The sequence below is a fragment of the Geotrypetes seraphini genome, chromosome 7, assembly GCF_902459505.1.
Source record: "Geotrypetes seraphini chromosome 7, aGeoSer1.1, whole genome shotgun sequence".
Lineage (NCBI taxonomy): Eukaryota > Metazoa > Chordata > Amphibia > Gymnophiona > Dermophiidae > Geotrypetes > Geotrypetes seraphini.
This window is the reverse complement of record NC_047090.1, coordinates 135,607,140-135,627,601: the sequence shown is the minus strand read 5'-3', so window position 1 is coordinate 135,627,601 and position 20,462 is coordinate 135,607,140.

Below are 20,462 nucleotides of genomic sequence, written 5' to 3'. Positions count from 1 at the left end.
GATAAGGCGATGGAGAAAGCTAGAAGGATGCTTGGGTGCATAAGGTGAGGAATGGCCAGTAGGAAAAAGGAGGTATTGATACATCTGTATAAGACTGGTAAGACCTCATGTAGAATATTGTGTACAATTCTAGAAACTACACTTTCAATAAGATATAAACAGGATGGAGTCGGTCCAGAGGAAGTCTGCTAAAATGGTTGATGGTCTATGTCAGGGATAGGCATTTCCGGTCCTCGAGAGCCAGAGCCGGGTCAGGTTTTCAGGATATCCACAATGATATGTATGAGATGGATTTGCATGCACTGCCTCGTTCAGATGCAAATCTATCTCATGCATATTTGTTGTGGATATCCTGAAAACCTGACCTGGCTCCGGCTCTCAAGGACCGGAAATGCCTATCCCTGGTCTATGTCATAAGGTCTATGGAGAGAGACTTAAAGATCAAAATACAAATAGGAACTGGTAGAAAAATCAAATAACCAATAAAGAAAAAACACCATTTAAAATGAAGTCTTAAACAGTTCTTACTACAAACTTCTGTAAGTGTGTAAGCATAAAATAAGCTTTTTTCAAATACCTGACAAAAGGGGGAGAAAAAGCCCCAGGGCATAGACTTGGAACAAAAGTTCTCACAAACCACACTGAAAGTGCCTCCTCATCAGAATAACCTCCCCCCCCCCCCCCCCAGCTTAGAAATTCTTTTGGAAATCATACACCAATTTGTGCAAAAATAGTTCACATTAAATAAACAGTGCAAAAGTAGTTTGACACTGATATTCTAATGTCCATTGATACTTAATTTTTGGAAGTCGATATGGGGCCAAATTAATGTCGTACTTGGGTCATCAATACCACTGACTTATAAAGCCATAATTTGTGATACTCTATTAATGTTAAATCTTCTTTGGATCTCTATAAAAGCTGGTTTTGCTTAATAATGACGGGAACAGCCATCCAGATGATAACACGCAACTGGAAGAGTTATGATAGACTTAATGATAAACTTTCTGGTGGGCAAACTTATGTTCTAGCTACAAATATGAAAGAATGAATGCTGAAATTTTAGGATATAGTAGTGCATTTGAAAGGGTGTGGAGCCCATTGACATCATTTATTGTGTCACAATAGTTGTCATGTACCTTTTCTTTTTATCTGTTCTCCTTACACATTCAAGTACATTGTGACAGATGTACTTAAAAAGGTCAAATGAAGCATGACAATCATTAAATTTAGTCGCTGACATAAGTTGCCTCAGAGCTCTGGGGCTATGCAAAATTGTGTTGGCATTACTGCTCACAAATGAATACTTTTCTTTTGTTGTCCACTTGTAGTTTCTGAACTGCTGCTCCAAAGCTTTTAAATGTTCATTGCCCAATATTATATTCCAAATTGTCCTCCAGGACCATGCATAAAATGTGCTCCAAAAGATAATCAAACGGCGTGTGTAACAAGTCCCTCAATGTCGGTCCGTGATTCGAGATATGCTACTTCAGGAGAGTGTTCCAAATAATTCTACAACAAAAACATTTAAAGAGTATCGGAGCAGCAGTTCAGCAACTACAAGTGGACATTAAAAGATAAATGCTATCATATGTTTCGATAGTACATTTAAGACATTCTGGCTGGGCCAAGAAGATTAATTAGAGAGCAGTGATGTATACATAGATCACCTGCCCAATATTTAGGCCACACATGTCAAGCACAAGGCCTGCGGGCCGAATCCGGCCCACCTGGCTGGTTTATGTGGCCCGCGGTGACTGTGCCGCATCCGAGCGCCTGAAAGCGCTGCCCCAGTCCCAGTGGTACTCCAAGCGCCTGAACGCAGGCAGAAGGACCCAGGCCTAGTGTAAAAGCTAGGGCACTCCACTCAAGTGCCTGACCGTGCTTGTTGTTATTTTCAGAACATGATTAATGCACGAGGATGGAGTGTGATGTGGTGTCTCAGGGTGAGGAAGGATCTACTGTATGCTTCTACTAAGACTAAGGGCTCCTTTTACTAAGGTGCGCTAGCGTTTTTAGCGCATGCTGAATTGCCACGTGCACTAACCCCGCGCTACGTGCCAAGAACTAATGCCAGCTCAGTAGCTTAGTAAAAGGAGCCCTAAGTCTCTTAATTAAAAATTTGGCCCGCAACTTCGCCTGTGTTTTAGATTTTGGCCCCTTATGTGATTGAGTTTGACACCCCTGATTTAGGCGATCACTGATACTTTTTTTTAATATACTTTTTATATCTTATTTTAGGTTTTTGACAAAAATAATTATCCCTCCCCCCCCTTTTTTTTTTACAAAACCATAGCACAGTTTTTAGCATTGGCTGCGGTGGTAACAGTTCCAAGCTCAGAGGAATTCTGTGAGAGTTGGAGCAGTTACCGCCATGGTTGGCACGAAAAACTGCACTACAGTTTTGTAAAAAAGCGAGGGGGAGGGGGAGTTATTAGAGGTTGTCTTTGTGGTATTAGTATGACCTAGATATGCTCACAAACAGCCTACAAAATTTGTTTCTAGGTACAATACCCTTTTGTTAAAAAATCATAATACTGTAGTCAGTAAAACTCTGCTACCCTTTGGGAAATCAAGCTGCCAATACGAGTTGTGAGTAGTAAAATTGCCATTCACACGAGGACAAATCTTTGCAGTATCAATGGGAAAAGCACCACTGGAAAAGTAAAGAATCTCACTGCAGTGCAAATTGATGTCTAAGGACAGATTACAGTTTTATCTGGAAGTCTGACTGGGCCTCACTATGTAGGAAGGAAAATTAGGGCTTGACACAAGGGAAATAAGGGGTGAGCGCCCCATTAAAATTGAGGGGCTATTAGATCCCCAACAAACTACAGCTATGTTTATTAATATATAAGTTTTGAGCAGGAACTGTCTATTTAATGTCAAAATGTACAGTGCCATGTACACCCTTCAGCGCTATAGAAGTGATAAACAGTAGTAGCAGAAGTTCTAGAGTAGGGACCCATTAGATAGAAACTAGGGAAAGTGATTAAACAGAAACCGTATTGAAACATGACGGCAGATAAAGGCCAAATGGCCCTTCTAGTCTGCCCATCCACAGTAACCATTATCTCTTTCTCTCTCCGAGAGATCCCACGTGCCTATCCCAGGCCCTCTTGAATTCAGACACAGTCTCTGTTTCCACCACCTCTTCCGGGAGACTGTTCCATGCATCTACTACCCTTTCCGTAAAAAAGTATTTCCTCAGATTACTCTGTACTCCGGAGCCTATCACCTCTTAACTTCATCCTATGTCCTCTCATTGCAGAGCTTCCTTTCACATGAAAGAGACTCAACTCATGTGCATTTACATTACGTAGGTATTTAAAAGACTCTCACAAGAATCCAAATCGCAATAACAAAATATAAATACAATCAGCAAAAAAATTATTAGCCTAGTGGTGGAGATACCCCATGAAAGTACATTTATAATAGGTGGAGAAAAAGCCTCAACTTATCAACAATATACGGACGGCAACCCAATGAGTTCTTAAGCCAGTCCTGCTCTGTATCATAGGCAAAAAAAACTCCACACGTTTCAAAATGTAACTTTTCAAAACAGGACCAAAGCCACAACTGTGCACAGGGAGCCAGAAAAAAAATATCCAGTTCCTTGTCTTTTTTCAGTGTGAGAAGTGCTATAGCAGGAAGATCCACTCGCTGCTGTTGTTGCCATCGTGGAAGATAAGTGAACTGGTTTGTTTTTTTTTCTGGCTCCCTGTGCACAGTGGTGGCTTTGGTCCCTGCATTCTTCAGCCAAATTTAAGCTTTTTCGTCAAGGTTTACCTTTCATTGGGATGCCAAAGCGCAGGGGTAAGCAGAGGAGTGGTCTTCCTGCCTCCTCTTCCATCTTAGCGACACGACAGACAGCGATAACAACCTTTGCTATCCCAGTTGGAGCGGACATCTCTGCTGACCAAGGTGGGCAGACCTTGGTCTTGGAGGTCGAAGTTTCATTTAGCCCATTGGGGCCTGCAGCTCCTCCGTGTCCCGGGACGATGTCGGGGATGCCTACAGACCTTCAGGAAGCGCCAGAGTTGATGTCTCCATCAATGCTTCAGGTTTCACCCCTGACCCTAGAAGGAAGTTTCATCTTGCCGACTTCTCTGCAGTTGGCTACAGCGGCTGGAGGACTTGTAAACCGGAGTGTGGCAGGGACTGAGAATGCTTTGCAATATTCCTTGGAGGTGAATCCTGTATAGGAGTTTCCAGCGATTTCTGTCCCTGCACCTCTGACCAGACCAGCAGTGATAGACATGTAAGTTATCTGTAGTTCATTGGAAAATTTACATAAGGTATGCTTCCAGTTTATTTCCTCAGTACAAAATACTACTATCCAATTTAAGACTTTTTTTTTTTGTAAATCTTTATTAGTTTTCAATTATTAACAGTGCAATAAAGTGAATTTAAACATAAACGAATCAAACAAAAGCACTTTAAATATACAAATATTTCAACAACAAACATTTTCACACACACCCTCCTCCCCTTAACTAAAGAAAATAAAACCACATGTATAATTTCAATAAAATAGATATAATCGAATAATAATTATAATGTTTTTTTCATCTCCCTCCCTCCCACCCTGAATGTGTAAGGAGAACAGATAAAAAGAAAAGGTACATGACAACTATTGTGACACAATAAATGATGTCAATGGGCTCCACACCCTTTCAAATGCACTACTATATCCTAAAATTTCAGCATTCATTTTTTCATATTTGTAGCTAGAACATAAGTTTGCCCACCAGAAAGTCTATCATTAAGTCTATCATAACTCTTCCAGTTGCGTGTTATCTTCTGGATGGCTGTTCCTGTCATTATTAAGCAAAACCGGCTTTTATAGAGATCCAAAGAAGATTTAACATGTAATAGAGTATCACAAATTATGGCTTTATAAGTCAGTGGTATTGATGACCCAAGTACGACATTAATTTGGCCCCATATCGACTTCCAAAAATTAAGTATCAATGGACAATAGAATATCAGACTATTAAGACTTTTGAAGAGAAAATTCAACAGCAATCCGCTAGAATGGACAAAGTTGAGAATTCGGTGGCAGAATTGAAGGTTTCTACCAATTTGCAAGTGAAAGATAAAATTGTACTTATTAGGAAAATTGAAAATCTGGAGAATGCGAATAGAAACCTGAGGCAGAGAAGAGGACAGGGGAATAGCGCTACTGCCCGGCTGCCTCTCACCCTCGCTACGCCACTGTATGCGATTCCCATAGGCAGTACAGCAGGACATCAGTAAGGTGATGCAGAACGAGACTTGGGGGGTGATCATTAGTGAAGACATGAAGACGGCCAATCAAGTGGAGAAAGCTTCATCCAAGGCTAGACAAATCATAGGTTGTATCCGTAGAAGTTTTGTCAGCCGTAAGCCCAGGTCATAATGTCATTGTACAGATCCATGGTGAGACCCTATTTTGAATACTGCGTACAATTCTGGAGGCCACATTACCACAAAGATGTGCTGAGAGTTGAGTCGGTTCAGTGAATGGCCACCCGGATGGTCTCAGGACTCAAGGATCTCCCGTATGAGGAATGGCTGGATAAGTTGCAGCTATACTCACTGGAGGAACACAGAGAGAGGGGAAACTTGATCGAGATGTTCAAATATGTCATGGGCCGTATCGAGGTGGAAGAAGATATCTTTTTTCTTAAAGGTCACACGGCTACAAGAGGGCATCCGTTGAAACTCAGGGGTGGGAAATTTCATGGTGACACCAGAAAATATTTCTTCACTGAAAGGGTGGTTGATCGCTGGAATAGTCTTCCACTACAGGTAATTGAGGCCAGTAGCGTGCCAGATTTTAAGAAAAAATGGGATTGGCATGTAGGATCTCTTCACGGAGGAAGTTAGGGGGTGGGTCTTTAGTGTGGGCAGACTAGATGGGCCGTGGCCCTTTTCTGCCGTCAGTTTCTATGTTTCTATGGTATATTGCTATTGTACCTTGTATTTTCCATTAAATCAATAAAACTTATTGAACTAAAAAAACCCAAAAAGGTGATGCAGGTTGGTAACAAAAATCTTATACACAAATACAGGATGTCAGAGAGACCCCCCCAGGAAAGAGACTTGGGAGTATGAAGTCGATGAAACTGTCCATGCATTGTGCAGCGAAAAGGGCGAACAGAATGCTAGGAATGATTAAGAAGGAGATCACGAACAGATTGGAGGAGGTTATCATGCCACTGTACCGGGCCATGGTACGCCCCACCTGGAATACTGCGTCCAGCTTTGGTCGCCATACATGAAGAAGGACACAGTATTACTCGAAAGGGTCCAGAGAAGAGGCTTAAAATGGTTAAGGGGCTGGAGGAGTTGCCATACAGTGAGAGATTAGAGAAACTGGGCCTCTTCTCCCTTGAAAAGAGGAGCCTGAGAGGGGACATGATCGAAACATTCAAGATAATGAAGGGAATAGACTTAGTAGATAAAGACAGGTTGTTCACCCTCTCCAAGGTAGAGAGAACGAGAGGGAACTCTCTAAAGTTAAAAGGGGATAGATTCCGTACAAACGTAAGGAAGTTCTTTTTCACCCAGAGAGTGGTAGAAAACTGGAACGCTCGTCTGGAGGCTGTTATAGGGAAAAACACCCTCCAGGGATTCAAGACAAAGTTAGACAAGTTCCTGCTGAACTTGAACGTATGCAGGTAAGGCTAGTCTTAGTTAGGGCACTGGTCTTTGACCTAAGGGCCACCACGTGAGTGGACTGCTGGGCACGATGGACCACTGGTCTGACCCAGCAGTGGCAATTCTTATGTTCTTAGTTCCATGCAGGACTTGAATGGGGTCTCCTAACTGAAGAGAACGAATGGAAAGGAAGGCTGGGACCGAGGAAGATAAACTCTGAGTTTATTTCAAGTGTCCTGGAGGCCTCACACATTGTAGGAGGAAGAAAACACGAAAACTTGTGCGTATAATGTTGTAAACATCTGATGCATTGTGCAGCTCATAACATCTGTGGTGTGAGGATTAGAGCACAAAATAGTTATTCTAATTACAGACTAAAATAATATTTAGTCATACAGTTTAAAAATCCCTCTTCCACTATCCCATGTTTATGACTCACATCACAAGAAAGACCTTTAGAACTAACAATGCCTGTGCGCATTTGGTATTCAGTATATCTTCGGTAGCTATCACCTAAAACATTTTTGGGGTGTGTTCTTTTTTGTTTGCTTGTTTTTAAAAAAATTTTACTTATATTTCTGAGCTCTCTATTTGCTCAGCATCAGGGTGTCAAATACCTTTAGAACTTTCACAGCTGCCATACCATATGTGCTCATCCTTTAACGATTTAACACTATGACAGTACATCTGGCAGCTTACACAAATGTAAAAAAAAAAAAATGAAAGCCATTCCAAAGAAAGCCGCCCACTGCTAAGTCACACCATTCACATACGCTTCTTCATACTTTGTCATGTGGGAAGATATGGCTCACAGGTAGAGCTGCTGCTTCTGCCTCAGAGGTTGTGAGATCAAATCCCAGTGCTGCTCCTTCTGACCCCGAGCAAGTCTCTTAGGAGTCCTTTCATAATAATAATTTTATTCTTATATACCGCCAGAGCCATGATAGTTCGAGGCGGTTTACAACAAGAGGTGCTGGACAATCAGCTAAATGGTCACAATACAAAGTCATTGAATTTATTAAATTATGCAATAACACAATCTATATATTCCACAAGTGTCCTCAATCACCAATATGACTCAAATGGTAGCAAAACTTCACCACCATTGGAATACCCTTATGAATTCAATGTTTAGTCAAAGTTTCAAGGATCCTCAGCGGCACCACTTGGAGCTCAATAACATTTCATTGCACCAAGCTTTATGTGTCTACTCGTCATTGGGTCCCGTTATTATATTAGTTGTCAAATACTATTTTTCACTCTTGCATCATATCAAACATTTTTTTGAAGTTTATATATTTTATAATCAGTATTTAAAAGCTGTTACTTAGCTTTTTCGTGTGGTCTCTGGCAAGGGGAATGTCATACCGACATGTTTCGCTATAGATAGCTTTATCAAGGAATACCCCCTACGAAAACAGCAAAAGTTACATTAATATAAATACATCCCACTATTGCTCTCCAAGTGATCCACATCCCTTTAAAAATCACCCAGACCGCAAATCTCTTACCCTAATATTAAACCGCCAGCGCATACGACCACTCAGTCCTAAGAGATGGCGTCGTCGTCTTCTGCAAACATTATATACAGCCAGCCCCGGGAACACCGTACTCACGTGAATACATGGCAGCAGCGTCACGGGACCAGGAGCCGGTTTTAAGGTGGAAATACTACGTCCATCAGTTTAAATACTAACTCACTTCACAATCTTTCTAAAGCCCTCTACCCAGAACGACCAGTTAAATCAAGGTGCCCCACTCTAATTCACCATTCAGACCATGGGGTATTACAGTGTTTAAATGGTAAATCCACCGTTGCTCTTTATAATTCAGCATTTCCTCACTATTACCTCCCTCCCTCCCCATCTCAAGACTCTCTATCACCCGCCACTGGATCTGATCCATATTATGCTGCATGCTTAAGAAATGTTCAACCATAGGAGCTTGGACGTTTTTAGTTTTAAAACGCGATTTGTGTTCGTTCAGTCTGATATGTATGGGACGAGAAGTCCGGCCCACATATACCAGGCTGCACGGGCACATGATCATATAGACCACATTACAGGACTGGCAATTTGTATCCTGGAAAGATTTTATAATTTTACCAGATTGGGGGTCGTATGCGCTGGCGGTTTAATAAGAGGGTAAGAGATTTGCGGTCTGGGTGATTTTTAAAGGGATGTGGATCACTTGGAGAGCAATAGTGGGATGTATTTATATTAATGTAACTTTTGCTGTTTTCGTAGGGGGTATTCCTTGATAAAGCTATCTATAGCGAAACATGTCAGTATGACATTCCCCTTGCCAGAGACCACATGAAAAAGCTAAGTAGCAGCTTTTAAATACTGATTATAAAATATATAAACTTCAAAAAAATGTTTGATATGATGCAAGAGTGAAAAACAGTATTTGACAACTAATATAATAACGGGACCCGATGACGAGTAGACACATAAAGCTTGGTGCAATGAAATGTTATTGAGCTCCAAGTGGTGCCGCTGAGGATCCTTGAAACTTTGACTAAACATTGAATACATAAGGGTACTCCAATGGTGGTGAAGTTTTGCTACCATTTGAGTCATATTGAATTTATTAAGGCACGTTAACCGATTTAGCATGATAAATGCTAAGGCATCCATTATATGCTATAGTCGCCTTAGCATTTAGCGCAGGGATCTCAAAGTCCCTCCTTGAGGGTCGCAATCCAGTCGAGTTTTCAGGACTTCCCCAATGAATATGCATTGAAAGCAGTGCATGCACATAGTTCTCATACATATTCATTGAGGAAATCTGAAAACCCGACTGGATTGCGGCCCTCAAGGAGGGACTTTGAGATCCCTGATTTAGAGCGTGCTAAATCGGTTAGTACACCTTAATAAAAGGACCCCTTAATCCTCCAGTGTCCACCACTTTGAATGTCAGCTTTGAAATACAGTATAATCTAAGCACATAAGCATTGCCTCTGCTGAGTCAGACCATAGGTCCATCATGCCCAGCAGTCCGCTCATGCGGCGGCCCCTCAGGCCAATGACCTGTAAGTGATCTATTACTGTATAGTAACCCTCTAATTGTATCCCTCAATCCCCTTTTCCCTCAGGAACTTGTCCAATCCCATTTTGAAACCCAAAGTCATACTCTGCTCTACCACCTCCTCTGGAAATGCATTCCTTATAATGGACTTCAAGGGACCTGGAAAGACAGTCCGTTATATCCAGAGTTGCATTTTTTAAAAACTTTATTTAGGTCATCTTGAAACAACGTACAATCAATGAACAACAGTCACTGCACAAGCATATCAGCAACATCAATAACAAAACTCAGCAAAACATTGGTGTGGCACGAAATGATTGCAAAACCAGAACACTAAAAGACGTTCTAAAGCATTATGTACTGGAAAGAAAAATAATCTGTCATTTTCTTCTGGGCTGTATTTTGATACTATATCACCGGCATGCCAAGCGCCTTGTAGGCGGAGCCTGCATGTCCGTTATAGCCGAACAAAACTACAGCTAAAAGCGGCTCTGGAGACCAAATTGGTTGTCTGTTATATCCAAAAGTCCGTTATATGCGAGTCTGCTATATGCGGTGATTTTCTGCATGTTCATAAAGGCGTACGGCCAGGACCAGCGGACCTCGTCCGCTAGAAACGATATTCCATTATAAACGAGTCCGTTATAATGATATTATACTGTACTAAAGCCACAAAAAGATGGTTTACAAGTCCCCCTTTCCCTTTCATGCTTTTCTCTACCTGTATGCCTCACCTCCTTCCTTCCTGTTATACCACCAATCCACTACATACTCTTCCCATGGACAGAAGGTTATAAAAATACATCCACGCTTGCACATATCCAGCCCCCCACTCCCCACTCCGCACACACCACCACTCCAGCAGTAAAACTCACATAATATTGTTCTTGCTTTCATAAACTATGTCTATGGCTAGGTGCATCTGTGAAGCAGAGGGTTCACTCAGTTCCATGGACTGTCTGCAAAGCCTGGTTTGTATTCTGCAATGGGCTGAAGGGATGTATTCTTAAAAGTTCCAAGAGGCACTTAGTTCAGACAATGTAGTAGTGCTCCAGACAGGGTTGGGATTGGGGGGGGGGGGGGAGAAAGGGGTGCAAACAGGGCAGTTTCCCAGGGCCTCTATGCTACAGGAGGTTTCCATGCATGCCTAATTCTGAAGGAGATTGAGGATCATTTTCAAAGCATATAGAAATATTGGCCCCCGTTTATTTTATTGTCCATCTGTTTTCTGACTTCGAAAATGTGCTGAGAGGGACTGGCAAAGAATGAGATTTTTGAGGCATTTACCATTACAAAGTGCTTTAAAACTATCCAAGGATTGCACTGGATGAGCCCCAACAAAGTATTGTGAGAAGGTGCATTCTATGCACCCAGGGCCACCCACACTGGTAGGGCAGCCTGCAGTTGAACCCTCCCTTCCACATGCCGAGGTCCAGCACATCCCCATCCCAAGTGCTCAGCTACTTACTCACCTGCTGGGCCCTCCACAGCTACAGCATCAGAGACAGTGCTAAAAGCTGTTACTTTGTTTGTCGGGACCTGTCCTTTGCTATGTGCCTTTAGTACTGTTTCAACATTGTACCTATTGAGGACCCGGCAAGCAAGTAAGTAGCTGAGTGTGGGAGGGGAGGTGCCAGATCCAGGGGGCACCAGACCATGAGGCTGGTGGACCTGGAGGAGGGGCACATGCATGCTCATGTGCTGGGGGACCCATCTTTGTCCTCCTGTCTAGGACCCACTAAGTCCCTGGACAGGAGAACCAGTGCTGTGTTACTATATGCTTCATAGCATATAATGATTTGAGCATGCCTCATCCTGCTTTCAGGCCCACTTTTAGAAAACAGACACTTAAGTAATTCGTGTCTGGTTGCCTGTTACAGACTAAGAAGTTTAGAGTCCTGAGGCACCAAATAATTGTAATTAAAAAAATATGACACCTACATTTCTAGAGGCAAATGACACATACATACTGTAGTATTCAAAATGTACCTAACCAGGATGTTCTAGGTAAAACTTTGCTCACTTTGGTAACACTGGGGGAATATTACAAAATTTGGTTATAAGACAGGGATGGGGTATAGGGTTTGAATTAAGTCTTCATTGGGAATGTGCAAGGAGAGCAGTTCCAATTCATTTCATAAATATCAATAACTATATGCTCCACTAAATAAGCTGAGAGTATTGTCTTCAATGGAAGAAAAAACTTCAGGTTTGTTTAGGCAGGGCATAAATGCTCAGGCCTCCTCCACCCACATCATCGGCAGAAAAAACTTTCGTAGAGACCATACACTTGCCGTTAAGCTTGTTTTACATATGGGACATGAGTCGTTCTTATAGCAATACTAACAAATGAAGAGATCGCGCAAACGAGCAATACAAGTTGTGTGAAGAAAGTGGGTGTCAAGAAGCCCTGAAGAAACGGTTGTGTACCGTGAAACGTTGGCTATAAATGAGACGCCACGTTGTTGTTTCAACACATTTGTTAATATTGCTAATAGAACGACTCATGTCCCATATGTAAAACAAGCTTAGCGGCAAGTGTATGGTCTCTACGCCTAAACAAACCTGAGGTTTTTTCTTCCGTTGAAGACAATACTCTCAGCTTATTTAGTGGAGCATATAATTATTGATATTGATATTTATATATTTATCCACTTCACTGTTGTCAATTCATTTTATGTCTTCTTTTTTTTTTTTACTTTTTTCTGATTTTCATAATTTTTTGGTTTATTTCAGACTTAATTTTATTAATTATTTTTAAACATTATAACTTTTAGAAGGGAATTTTACTAAGTAAAGATGTTGATAAGTATGGCAACTATCCCCTTCATTTGAATGAATATCAAACATTTTGTATGATAAAGAAAGAGAGGTTTTACATTGAGAAAGTACAACAGGCTGTTAGTAGACCTAAAGAACAGTGAAATATTTGATAGATGGTCTAACTAATAAAATCAAGGACGTTGGATTGAATGCTGAAGAGTATGCTCGGTTTATGATTCAAAAAATTAATATTTTACAGCAGAATTTTCAATGATTGGAAATGGAGGAGGAAAAAATTTGAATAGAATACCAGTGAAATGGAGTGAATTTGGAAAAGTATCTGAATTAGAAGTGCAGCTTTTGCTACAGAATTTATGCCCTTTTTATGCTTGATTCGTGTTTATTATCTATTGTGAAACAATTAGAAAAAGAAGATGTACCTTCTTTGAGTATGATTGTTAATAAATCTTTGGAGACTACAGTTATGCTGGAAATGTGAAAAATGGTGAAACCATTATTGAAGAAAAAAGATTTGGGGCTCCTTTACTATGTTGCGCTAGCGTTTTTAGTGCACGCGGGATATTACCGTACGCTACGTGGCTAGAACTAACGCCAGCTCAATGCTGGCGTTAGCATCTAGCGCAGGCAGCAATGTAGCGCGTGCTATTCCACGCATTAATGCCCTAACGCAGCTTTGTAAAAGGAGCCCATGGATGAAACTATGGGGTCCTTTTACTAAGGTCCACTAACCGATTTGGCACTCGCTAATCAATTTAACGTGCACTAAAGATTAGCGCAAGCTAAATGCTAAGGCGCCCATAGAATATAATGGGCACCTTAGCATTTTGCGTGCGCTAAATTGATTAGCGTGCCTTAGTAAAAGGATCCATGTGTTAGGAAATTATAGACCAACAGCAGTATTGCCATGTGTTGGAAAAAATCATTGAAAAGTGGTTTTGAAGGAACTCGAAGAGTTTTTAGATCAGGAAAATATATTAACATGTACTGGTACATCAATATGGATTTTGAAATGGACATAATGGAGAATCGTCCACTGTATTTAAAAACAATTTCAGAGTTCCACAAGGATCATTTCTCTGCCTTTTACTCTTTAACATCTATCTAGCCCCTTTGCTCACTTTATGTCAATCAATTGGTCTCACTGCGGATGATATTCAGATTATCTATCCCATAGACATGTCTAATACTGATGACATCACTCTTATCAATTTAAAGCTTAATAAGATTAGCCACTGGCTTAGTGACAATATGCTTTCGTTGAATATCACTAAAACCAATTGTCTTCTCTTTCCTTGAAAAGAAAATATTAGTCTAACTTCCCCAATAACTATCAACAATAAACAATAAACCTTGTTAGTTCGACCAAAATCCTTGGGGTATTGATCGACAATAAACTGTCCTACCATTCTCAAATCAGTGCAGTTGTTAAGAACTGTTTCTGGAAACTCAGAATGATTAAATCCATTTCCAACATTCTTGATTCTCAGTCCCTTATCATTTTAATTCACTCTCTCATAATTTCCAAACTTGACTACTGCAACTCCCTGCTCAAAGGAATCTGCCAAAAAGACATTCAATGATTACTATTAATTCAAAACACTGCCATAAAAATTATTACAAAGAATTTTTTTTAAAATCAGGTTACTCCCCTGTTAAAAAGTGCTCACTGGCTACCTATCCATCACCATATCACTTACAAAATAGCTTTAATTTCCTACAAAACAATGAAAACCAAGGAAACCGCTTTTATCCATAAATATGTGATTCCACATGATCCTCCGAGAACCCTAAGATCTGAATCACAGCATCTTCTTCATGTCCCATCCCTAAAAATCATCAGTACTCGTAGGGCTTCTTCTTTCGCAATGATTACTCCAACAATATGGAATTCATTATCATTATATTTAAGGTCCGAACAGAATTTAGATAAATTCAAGGGTGGCCTCAAAAGCTTCTTATTTAAAGACGCATATAACTGTTAATTGATCTATGGGACTTTCCAAGCTTATTTTCTATACTACAATGGATTTTTCCCTTTCCCCATGTTATTATCCTTAATTGTTCTTTCTTTCTTTCAAATTGTATTTCTCCCCACTATCCTATTGTCTCATGTAAGTAAAGTTATGTCATTAATAGTTTGATAACTGGACCCCTTTTTAAAATTTTACTGTAAAATGCTTAGAATTTATGAATAGCGTTTTATCAAATTTTTAATAAACTTGAAATTACTTGATATCTATGGTAGATGAGTTAATATTAGAGATGATAAAGACATGACTTTTTGTATTGTTTTATTGGCTGTATCATCTGCTTTTGGTATGATTGATAATACAATTTTGTTGAGTAAATTATCTACAATACATCTTATTTTCAAGATAGATCAATACATGTGATAAGTAAAGGTGATGTTTCTGAGCAGATATTTATTCACAATGGGGTCCCACAAGGGTCAGTCTTATCAGCACTTCTTTTTAATCTTTGGGCTCGTTTTACAAAGCTGCGATAGCAGTTTTAGTGCGCGCTAAACCTTAACGCCAGCATTGAGCTGGCGTTGGTTCTAGCCGCATAGCGTGAGTTTAGCGCACACTAAAATCCTGTGTGCGCTAAAAACACTATCACAGCTTAGTAAAAGGAGCCCTTTATTTAGTATCATTGGGGGATGTATTCTGTGACTTACCTGTAAGTTATCGATTCTATGCAGATGATGTGCAGTTTTTTTCTTCCAATGTCAGATTGACAAATAGAATTAAATGATAAATTAAAAGTTTGTCTGCATGCTGACTCTGAATGGATGACCACATCAAAGATTAGTTTTAAATCCAGCAAAATCAGAATTGTTATTGGTGGGAAGAGTAGAAGACCCTTTGTGGCCTGAAGTTGTTCAGATTGATGAACAGAAATTTCCAGTGCTGAAAAAGGTAAAAATTATAGGGGTTTGGGTGGACTCTTTTATCTATGAAAGAACAGAAAATATCAGTTGTAAGATCTGCTTTTTCTCAAATGCAACTTTTAAGCAGGTTAAAACCAATGTTATCAGCTTATAAGAACATAAGAACTGCCATCTCGGATCAGACCTTCGGTCCATCAAGTCCGGCGATCCGCACACGCGGAGGCCCTGCCAGGTGTACACCTGGCGTAATTTATAGTCCACCATATCTTTATATGCCTCTCTTAAGGAGATATGCATCTAGTTTGCTCTTGAAGCCTAGGACGGTCGATTCCGCAATAATCTCCTCTGGGAGGGCATTCCAGGCGTCAACCACTCTCTGAGTGAAGCAGAACTTCCTGACATTAGTCCTGAACCTGTCCCCCCTTAGCTTCATTACATGTCCTCTAGTCCGTGTCAAATTGGACAATGTAAATAATCTTCTCTGCTCTATTTTGTCGATTCCTTTCAGTATTTTGAAGGTCTCGATCATATCCCCACGCAGTCTCCTTTTCTCAAGGGAGAACAATCCTAGTGTTATAAGTCTATCCTCGTATTCCAGTTTCTCCATACCCTTCACCAGTTTTGTTGCTCGTCTCTGCACCCTCTCCAGCAGTTTTATATCCTTCTTTAGGTAGGGAGACCAATGTTGGACGCAGTATTCCAAGTGTGGTCTGACCATTGCCCTATAAAGCGGCATTATAACTTTCTCCGATCTACTCGAGATTCCTTTCTTTATCATGCCCAACATTCTATGATTTTTGTCTTGTAATACAAAGTTTAGTGTTGCAGAGACTAGATTATTGCAATACTTTATATTTGGGAATGTTATCTTCCAGATGTAAATCCTTACAAATACTCCAGAATGCCGCTGCCCGTATGATTTGTGAGGGGAGCAAATTTGAGCTTGCAACCCCATTGCTGCTTCAACTACATTGGTTACCTGTTGAATCACAGGTAATGTTAAGCGCTGACATTGATTTTTCAGGCAATTCATGAAGGAATACCATGGTATATGCCACATGTTTTGACAGTACATCATCCACACCATTCCCTGAGCTCAGAATATACAATGGGTTTGTCTATTGATGGGATACAGAAGATCAAATATGCTTGTACCAGGACTATGGCAATTTCACTCATAGGGGTGACATTGTGGAATAACCTGATTAGACAGTTGAGATTGGCTATTGATATATGTAAATTAAAAAAAAACTTTAAAAACTACTTTGTTTCTAGAAGCCTTCTTTTGAATTAGGAGATAAGGGTTAAGAGATGAAGGCCTGGATTCTCTAAAGAACGCTGTTTTTGTAGGTGGTAACAAACACCATTGAAATTATGTTTTTAACTAAGTGGAAGAGGAGGAGAGCAACACTGTCATAGTTTTTGGATATCATGTCTGGGACAGGTATGGCGTTCCGTGGTGGGAAAAAGGTTAAGATATTAGTTAAGACTTGGGGGCAAGAGGGCAGAACTGGTGTTTTGCTTATGGGAAACTTTAAGCTCTTTTCCCCAATGTGGTAAAAACCCAGAGAGAAGGAACCCCATCTGGGCTGGCTAGCAGGGCCAACTGGTCTTTATCTGCTGTCATTTGCAATGTTACTATGGAGAAGCGCTGTCCCGAATACTCCTGGCAAATCTCACCTACTTGCATAACCCGTCAAACATGCCAGACACTGAGCTCTACGTGAGCATTATGCTTCTCTGTAGTGAGAAAGAAAAAGCCACTGTTGGACAAAAAACAATAGCAAAACTACACACCTTTTATTCCTTAAGATTCCAGACCTAGAGACCAACATCGCATCAAATAGCTTTGGTCAAGACCGCCTGTCACAAGTGAAGCTGAGTTGTGCACCACCGTTCAGGCATGACTGTTTCTCGCCTTGAGTCTAGACAGCAGGAACATACGTTCTTCTCACAGTATGTTTGTAACTAGAGCAAAGCCTCACTAAATTCTCAACGTGGACTTGATTTTAACTCCTTGTCGACCCTTTCATCTGTCATAATGGAAAGAGGTACTGAAGAGCTTTTTTTTTTTTCATTTGATTTACATCTGGCTCAATGTTTAGACAATGTCTGCTTTGAATAAGTCTTCTGATGCTTTGAATTTTTCTCATTGTATCGTGCAAGCACCTGGTAGCTGGTATGAAACCTCGCACACCACTGCAGTGTTTTTACAGCCTCCAACTACATTCCTTACAGCTCTCAAGAAGCGTCTCTGAAAACAGGTCCAGCCACCCCAGAGAGGCCCGGAGCCATCCCTGAAATGGGAAGAAATGAAGCAATACTTTCAAGTAGGGTGGGACAGGTAAGTAAGGAATGAAAATACAAAATACTCATTAAAAAAAAACCTCCCAGACTGACTTTTTTAGACTCACACCAATCTACAGCAACCTTGACAAGAGTGAAAGACATCTTCTGCTGCCTAAGACAATCATAGATTTGCAGGAATTATGGAGAATCAAATAAAGTGGGCTTTTTTTAATTTCAAAGTTATAAATGTTTAATTTTGCATTGGGTTTAGAGCAATATAGATTTAGAAATAGTAATAATAATAAATAATAAACTTTATTTTTATATATTGCCCAACCATAAGTTCTGAGCGGTTAACATAAAAGAACATTCAGTGATACATACAAATATTTTTATTTTAAACCGTCAATTTACATGAGGATAAATGCTATGGGGCTCATAATCGAAAGAGAAAAACGTCCAAAACCCAGCCTAAGTCGGCACTTGAACGATCATAAATGAAAGACTTCCAAGTGCCGATAATCAAACTGGGTTTTGGACGTATTTCTAAATGACCTAGGCCTCCATAGTGCCGCTGAACGACCATACCTAAATGGGGCATGTCAGGAGGAGTGTCAAGGGCGGGATTTGGGCGGGACGTGGGTCGGCTTAGACTTAGTCATACTACATGTATAACCGAAAGTTATACAGCACAGGCTCGACGGAAATTGGACGTTGTGACTTAGACCATTTAAAACATGGTCTAAGTCACAAAAACCCACCTAAAGTGACCAGATAAGCACTGCAAACACATAATACAGACCCCCACACACTACCCCAGTGATTACCGACCCCCCAACCCCATAAAAATCGTAATCACACCTTTAAAATTCAGCCTCCAGAACATCATCACCTGGCAGCCTGGCATAGGAAAGCCTAGTCGTAGAGGCAGCTTAAGTCGTTTTGGGGGTGGGTTAGAGAACCATGGCCATAAGCCCCTGTAATCACTGCATTGATACTGAAACATGTGCATTCCCCTATAACCCCCAAAACCGTTTTGTATTGGCATATAAGTGGCTCCTTCAGCCATAAGGGCTATTGGGGTGGTAGATAAGTGGGTCTAAGGGATTCTGGAGGTGGTTTGGGGGGCTCACCATGACATATAAGGGAGCTGTAGTGAGGAGAAGTCATGGCACCCTTTTTGTGAAGTTCACAACAGTGAACTACCCCATTGTTTAGGTGCCATGTCTGGGTGTTCAGTCCATCACTTTGCAGACCCCTCCCACATCCAACAGGGCTTGTTCTAGGCATTTTTGACTTGGATGAAAATGTGGTTTAAAGATGGACGATTTAGCGACTTGGACGATCAGATCGGCAGGACGTATACTTAGACGATTTTCAAAAGGGAAAAAAATTTGGACGTATTTTTCGAAAATGTGTCTTAGGCTGTTTTTTACTTTGGATGACTTGCGACTTAGACGAAAACAGATTTAGATGCTCCTTTCAATTAGGCCCCTCCACGCATTCAACAAAGGACTTTTACATTGTTCCATTTGGGTTGAACATGTTCCTACAGTGCTGCTCCATTCCCTTCCCTGGTCTGAGTTCACAATTCGTAGTTCTCATATTTGACATACCACCCATCAAAAAATATCTAAGCAGTTTACTTATAAAAGAGGGTGTGCCTTGGAACAGATATTAGAGCCTAAAGTACAGTATAAAAAATATTCAAATTAACCAATAAAATATAACAAAATTATCAAATATATTATAAAAGCTAATAAAAAATAACTGAGGATTGTTATAAATAATATGGCGTTGCACCCAGAAATTCAATCTCAGGCCATGTCTGGGCTTTGGCAGCAAATTTCCAGGTTTGCAGAGCCGGTTAATCTAATCTAATCTTTGGTTTATATACCGGGTCATCTCCCAGTGGAGCTTAACTCGGTTCACATATAATTAAGACTAGAGTACATAGCAGAAAACATAAGAGAAGGAAGAACTAATTAAAAAGTAAAGTACATAAGAAAAGCATAAGAAAAATAACTATAATATTATCATTTCGTTGAGGCTGTAGTTAAACCATTTAAAAATTGCGAGAAGAACAAAGTTTTCAGGAATTTACGAAATAATTGCAGCTGGCCTAAAAGCCTAATGGAGTCAGGAAGTTCATTCCAGATAATCAACACTTAACTGGCTCCGTCAAACTGACTTTTATGTGGTCCTATTTATGCAGCTATCTTGGCTGATTAAGTGCTGACTCCACCCTTGGAATGTCCCCCAAATAGTTGCTTTTTAGATAAGCCATTTTCACGGTACTAATCAATTAAGTGCTACAGAAAATGACCAGTTAGTCCTGAAAAAGTGATTTAACTGGCCAGGAACCATTTCTGGCTAGGCAGGTAGGATAGTGCTCCAGTGACACAAAGACAGTGATAACCAGCCTGCTCTAATCAGGAGAGGACACCAAGGTAGGATAGTAAGATGTCAGTGCTGCTTTAAATTGTTTGGGATCCTTATATTCAGAATCTTTCACCAAAAATACGAAGTTTGGTTATCAATGATTTATTATGAAAATTAGGTTTAATAATTACATTCCAGTTATTTATTTTAATTCTTTATTTTTGTCAACTTTCATCCAGGGTGAGGGATTTCATTTAGGGGAACATAGTGGGTAGGGGATGGAATTAAGGGGGGGTGTAGATAAGATTGAATTAATTCATATGGAAATTAAATTTGAAAGAATGATTTAAATTTGTATGAAATATTATTGTAATTCTTATTGTATTGAATGTATTTTTGTATTATCCTATTGTACTGATTATTTGATTATTTTTACTGATTA